We start from the raw sequence: 7,118 nt of genomic DNA, 5'->3' as shown, positions 1-7,118 counted from the left end.
TCAGTATTAAGACCTAAAAGTACAGCCCACAGAATATCCCCATCAATAAACAGTCCGAACAAAAACAAGAGAATATTATTGAATTATACTTGTATATATTGACAGGACTAGAGAGGTTCTTGGCAGAATAACCTCCTTGTTTCTCATGTGCAGCAAGAGTAATACTGTTTTCAAGGGTCAATAAAAGAGCAATTTTGTAAAAATTGACTAAGTGTCTTGTCTTTCCAATCAAATTTTCCCTTTAGTCTTTATAGAGAGTTGCTTTGGAAATCTGCCCCCTGAAGGAAAGGAAAAGCCATTTTCAAATAAAAGCTTTAGCTATTCCTTTACTGACTGCTAAATGAAGGAGCTAGACCAAAGGCAGCCTGAGATACCTAAGGTTACTGAGGAGGGACAGAGGTTAGTCCTGACTATACAGTGTATACGTCTTTCTTCTTCATGTCTTCCTTTTTTTCTTTTATTCTCCCCATTTTATTTTTTTCTTAAGGTCTATTAATGGAACTTAAAAGATAAAAAGGCTTCTAGCCCCATGTCTAGTAGCAAACTAGTGCATATTTGGGCTTTATAATTGTAGCTAGCATGCACCAAGGATTATTGTTAGAAAGAAGACACAGAGTGGTTGCATGACAAGCTGACAGAATCTCATTGTTTCTAAAATACTCTGAAATTTCCCAGCGACTTGTGGAGCAATTTTGAAAGCAAGTCAGATGACCTCAGAATCCATATGGAAGTAATCTGTAGCAGCTTCAGCAGCAGCAGTGGGTGTTCAATGCATGTGCACATTCTTTTACTCCAATTTTAAGGAAGTAGGTTTCTGAACTAGAGATAATGTTTTCCTCACTTTGTCTGGCAGCGGCCTTTCTATACAAAGCTGCATGATACTAGAACTGTTATCATAAGAAGGCAGGAGAAAAAACAGAGGAAAATAATTTCACTTGTTGAGAAATCCATTATAGAAATAGGAAAGTTTAGATCAAGTTGGAAGAGAATTGGAAAATGGGTTATCTTGCTCAAGGCTCTATCTCCAGTGCAATGAATATTCAATAAATATTTTTCAAGTGGCTTATAAATTAATAATCCCACTTTCTTATGTTTTAGAGATAGGAAATTTGAAGTCAGAAGGATATGTGTTACACTGAAATTTCACAGTAAATTGAGGAAGCTAGAATCCTAAACCAAGCTTCTCACACTGTCATGAGTCTAAGACTCATTGAGGATGGTGTTAAAATGCAGATTCTGATGTAGCAGGTCTGTAATATGGCTCTAAATTCTACCTTTCAAACACTTTGAATGGCAAGGTTCTCAACTAGACATTTCAAATTGCCTATAAGTATTCCTGTGTTAAAACATACATAGCTTGGCTGGGAAGGGATGTGAAGGGTAAACCAAAGGAGGAGGCTGCAATGCTTGGTAAGAAATGTACGCATTATCCTGCCCATGTAATTGTAACCCCTCTGTACAGTATGTTCACAAATAAAATAAAATAAAATTTTTTAAAAAAAGAAGGAGCCCGGGGCAGGGGGGAGGGACGAATAAAATAAAAAAAAAACATACATAGCTAGATTTTCCTATGGTAGTAGCTATTTTGTTTTATTCATCAGAGATTTAAAAATTGAGTTGTGCTAATAAGCCCTTGTTGTGTTACAAACAAATATTTGGAGACTATATTCTAAATTAAATGAGTTTAGTTGCTTAAAAAGCATTATTAAGAGGAGAATTCCTTACCCTTTGTCTTGTATGTAAATGTTTGCAAGAGGATAAGCAGGGAACACAGAAGAAAGAGAAAGGGTGAACAAATGCAGCAGTGATACTCATTAGACACTATGTTAAAAATGAACTATACAACTTATCGAGGAGGGGAGTTGGGAGGGAAAAACTGGGAAAAAATTAGGGAAGAGGAGACACTCACTGAAATGTACTCATTACCTGACTTATGTAACTGTAACTCTTCTACATCACCTTTACAGTACAATAAAATAAATTAATTAAAAAGTTCTTAATCTACTTCCATTTATAAAATTGTCACTTCTTTCATATGTAACAAAAATTAAAGTCTGATTTGAATCTTTCTGGACAGATACTCTTAGAGGGAGTGCATTTATTTTCCAAGATGCTCTTGTTCTTGCTTCTGAATGTTAAGAGATTTTCAAAGAGTAGAGAGGTGTTTTTATTAACCCTACTAGACCCTCACATTAACAGAGACAGTCTACATTAATTACATGGACTTCAGGAAAGCCAAATCTCCAAAAAGGTTCCCAAGTAGCTAACTTGCCCTAACATTCAGAATAGAATCCCACAGCAACTTGCAGGTTGTACAGTCACACATGTTCTCTATTTTCATATGTTTTTTTTTAATGTTTATCTGGGAAAGAGGTGGGAAACAGCTGAGAAAGAGCTAGAAAAGAGAAGAGAGATCTGGGAAAGAGAGGTGGGAAAGGAAGAGCTAGAAAAGAGAAGAGAGAGCTGGGAAAGAGAAGAGATTGTTGGAAAGAGAAAAGAGCTAGAAAAGAGAGCATCTGGGAAAGGTGGGAAAGAGAGAGCTAGGAAAGAGAAGGGAGCTGGGAAAGAGAAGAGAAGGAAAGAGCTAGGAAAGAGCTGAGAAAGAGCTAGAAAAGAGCAGAGAGAGCCTGTTCTCTATATTTTATATAGATTCCAATTTAGACTTTATAGCTTTTACTTCAGAATATCCCAATATCCCAATTACAAAGATACTACTCCTTTCTTCCAGAAGTCTCATTTTGCTGCTTGGAACTGACAAATGAATTACTACCATATGTAAATGTCAGCCAGTTAGGACCCCTCCCTTATTTGTAGAGTAGACAGCTGTGGGCACCTAGGCAGAAACTTTTTCCATACAATCTAGACTCTGTTCCTTCCGTGACTGCATTTTTCTTAGTACCAAAAGTTGTGCCTCCCCAGTTTGTGCAGTATCGTTTTTATTTTGTTTGCTTTTAACAGAGCTTTTTTTTTTTAGGGGGTGGGTACTGGGGTTTAAATTCCCAGTCTTGTACTTGCTAGGCAGTTGTTCTGCCAAATGAGCTGTGCCCCCAGCCCTTTTCACTTTATTTTTCAGATAAGGTCTGCCATTTTGCCTGGGTCCGTTTGGACAATGATCATCCTACTTATGTATCTCTGTTAGCTGGGATTACATGTGGCCCACCATGCCCTGTTTACATCTAACCTTGCCATCTTGTAGCTTTTTTTCCTCCACCAAGAAAAAGTCTGAAGTAAAACCACCCTATTAAGACACTCCCATCTGCACACCTGGGGGTGGTTTATCCATGACAACAGCCTGAATAAAATGATTGGGAGAAAAAAGAGTGGGGAGAGGGTAAGGAGAGACAGAAGAGGAGGGAAGGAAGGAGGGAAAAGGAGGAGAGAGAAAAAAGAGTGGGGAGAGGGTAAGGAGAAACAAAAGGGGAGGGAAGGAGGGAGGGAGGGAGGGAGGGAGGGAGGGAAAAGCAGGAGAGAGAGAGAGGGGAGAAGGGAGAGGAGAGTTCATTTTTCTTGCTTGGTGAAATTAAAATAACACATAGAAACTTGATCTAAATTCAAATAATAAATAACAGATGCAACACATTTGCTCTAGTCTGCTTCCTCACACAAGAAGATATTGGTTAAGTCTGTCTGGAGAGAGAGAAGAGGAATTTTAATCCCAGTATTTGTCTTTTTACCACCTGCCAACGCCAACATACAGTCAATAGACGAAATCAAGATTGCTAGGTACACTGGAAAATCACCAGTGACCTACCCTTGGTGGTGGTGGAGTGTTTAGTCACTAAAAGATTCTGGGAGGGAAGCCTCATAAAGTTAACAAAGATAATGAATAAGCTGAGTCTTAAGATTCACAGTAATTATTGCCTTTGAAAGATGTTAAGAGAGGAGAAAAAAGAATCTATTGAAAACAAATTTGCATTAGAGTTACATTTTTAAAAGCTCAATTATAACTCTTGTAAGACTAATGGCCAATTCTTCATCTGAGTTCTTAGTGGTGATTGGATTCATGAGTAACAAAGATATTTGACCCCAGGGAAAGCAATTAGCATCCTTTTCGCAATATAGCATTCATTGCTCAATGTCTCAGAACACTAGAAGGAATTATAAAAGAATCAATATGACAAAAATCAATTTTAAAATGTGATTTCCATAATGCTCTCTGGATTCAGGAAATAGAAAATTTCTGATTATCTTATTAATGACAGGGCACAGAGGAACAAAATAACAAAATGATGCATGACTGCTAACAGCGTTCTCTCCTGCCGTAGTTGAATCTAAGCCTGGAAGCCAGAAAAATAATAGTAGTAGAGGAGAAACACTACTAATTAGTGTCGCCTCTCAGGACTCATTCCATCTTGATCAGTTTGTCCTCCCAAGTGTAGTGTGAGTTTACTGATCCTGTGATATTACAGGAATGTGACCACAGAGATGACTAGGTAATGGAGAAAAGGCTTTTAACCTAGCATAGGTTATTCACACGTTGGCCCCCAGTGAGTTGTCTATGTCCATATAGTTGAATGTGTATACAGAAAAGGTACCTGGCTCCAAGTAAGTACCTTCTCACCTTGCATTAGAGTTAGCAATCCTAGGACAAAGATGGTGTCTTGCTGTCTGGGTACTCAGCAGGTGGTTCTGAAATCCATTGCATCTAGGAATGAAAATAACTAGGTAATTCAACCAAATGGGAATTTTTGGTCTTTAATTCCAATGGACCATCCAGGCAGGATGTTATGGGAAAAATAAAACAAAGCGAACTATGGCTTTGGGATAGAGGGATAAAGAAGATGTGAGCCTGGGAATCAGAGAACTACAGGTGAACAGAGAGTTGTGGCCCAGAGGCATTTTTCTAATATTCAGGATGCATTTTATTTTACTTTATTATTTTTGTCCATCCTGTGGCCTGAACTCTGGGCCTGGGCACTGTCCCTCAGCTCTTCAGCCTCAAGGGTAGCGCTCTACCACTTGAGCCACAGAGCCACTTCTGGCTTTTTCTGCTTATATGGTGCTGAGGAATCGAACCCAGGGCCTCATGCATGCAAGGTAAGCCCTCTACCACTGAGCCACCTTCCCAGCCCATGTATGCATTTTAAATTATTCATTGAGCAGTAGTTATGCTACCTTCATGTGATGAAAACCTTTTATCTCCTTTGTTTATATGATGGGAATGATGATGATATTGTTTATCCAGAGTAGAATTGTAACATAACAATTTGCAACTCCTAATGAATTGAATCGTGGGTCTAGTCAGCACTTCTGAATGGCTGCCAACATCACAGAAAGAAAGAAAGCAGAGGTTACATACCTCATGCCAAAAATGTACGCATGACTTTCTTTCCAACAAAAATTGACTTTCTTTCCAACAAAATAAACTCAAGTTCGAGCATGCCTGGAAATCTATCATAGTTAGAAAATACAAGGAAGAACCATATACATACCATCCTGGAGCTACAATCATAAAATTCCAGATATAGAAAGTAAAGTCATTTCTTCAACAACAATGGGAAGGTAAGAAAGGGAAGGGGGTGGGCAGGGAAGAGGAAGTAAGGGGAAAGGGAGGAAGGAGGTCAGAGCCAAAAGGAGGAGACATAAGAGACACAAAAATCAATCACAATATATTGACCTGGCTAATAAAGCTATGACCAAAGTGATAAACAACTTTTTCCTCCTTTTCTTTTTTCCTGATAGCTGAAAAATCAAACATTGTAGTAGTCTACCATGCAGCAGAACAACACACACTGGGGATAGTGAAATAATGAAATGGAACGCCTCTAGGCCCTAACAGCTTCAAGAAACAGAGAACCATGGCTGCAAAGTTGTTTACACAAGAGAGAAATGGATATTATGCAGACAGAAGAACAGGAAAAGCTCTACTTATAGGAAAAGACTTAAATTGAATTTTTCTTAACATCAACTGTGGATATTTTCCTAATACATTCACCTAACCCTAGATGTGGAAACATCTTGCCAACGGTGTTTGTGTATTTGGAAAGGAAATATGACCCATCAAAATGGGAGCCCCAGGCTTTTGCTCTTAGGGGAATATGGACATAATTTCTCCTAGATATTCAGCATGCATGGCTTGCCAGTTTTGAAATCTGAACATTGCTAAGGGCTCATCTGTTTTATATGATGTTTAAGAAATTACTGTTATTTGTGATTTTTAAAAATTCTAGGCAATTTGATCCAGGATCTCAGTATTGTTTCCTAACAATAATTTTATCTAATATATAAAGTACAATTCACATGTTTTGATAAATTACATATAAAACAAATTGGATTTCATTACAGCAATGACTAATTCAATTTTCTCATGCTTTATTTAACACTTTATTCCCATAGAAATCCCTAGTGGGCAATTAAACTAAATTGCTGAGACTGAAGGCTTTTTGTAGGCCACAGTAGCCATATGTTATAACTGACATAAGGCACTTAACATAAGTAATTGAATGGAACCAGGCCATTCATCAGGCAAAATATAAGCAGAGTCCAATCTGATCTCCCAGAAGGAGCTGTGGTGTATGTCTATGTGTGTTGATTTCTTTTCTTGTGCTGAATTATCTCTTGCTTGGTAGATGGTCCTCTATAGCTATGAATCACAAAGCCTTTTCAATTCTTCACCCTGTCATTCACTTCTCTTTAGCTTCATTTTCCTAGTCTACACCACTATGGGCTACCACTTACATTAGTACAATAGTGTCTCAACTGGCCCTTTGCTCTCCATTCCAGTCCTACCAATCCATTTTCTTCTAGTAGGGGCTTTTAATAATATAAATCAGACCATTTTATATTCAAGCTTAGAGTTTGCACGGACTTTTTTTCTCATTATTTGTGTGTGTGTGTGTGTGTGTGTGTGTGTGTGTGTGTGTGTGTGTTGGTCCTGGAAGTGCTTGAACTCAGGACTTGGTACTGGGCCTGAGCTTTTCTTGTTCACAACTACTACTCTACCACTTGAGCCACAGCTTCATTTCTGGCTGTGTGTGTGTGTGTGTGTGTGTGTGTGTGTGTGTGTGTGTGTGTGTGTGTGTGTGTGTGTGTGTGTGTGTGTGTGTGTGTGTGTGTGTGTGTGTGTGATTAGTTTGGAATAAGAGTCTCATGGACTGCCTGGGCTAGCTTTGAACCAT

This window comes from Dipodomys merriami, unplaced genomic scaffold (assembly GCF_024711535.1).
Source record: "Dipodomys merriami isolate MVZ:Mamm:240054 unplaced genomic scaffold, mDipMer1.0.p SCAF_192, whole genome shotgun sequence".
Taxonomy (NCBI): Eukaryota; Metazoa; Chordata; class Mammalia; order Rodentia; family Heteromyidae; genus Dipodomys; species Dipodomys merriami.
This window is presented reverse-complemented; position numbering follows the sequence as displayed.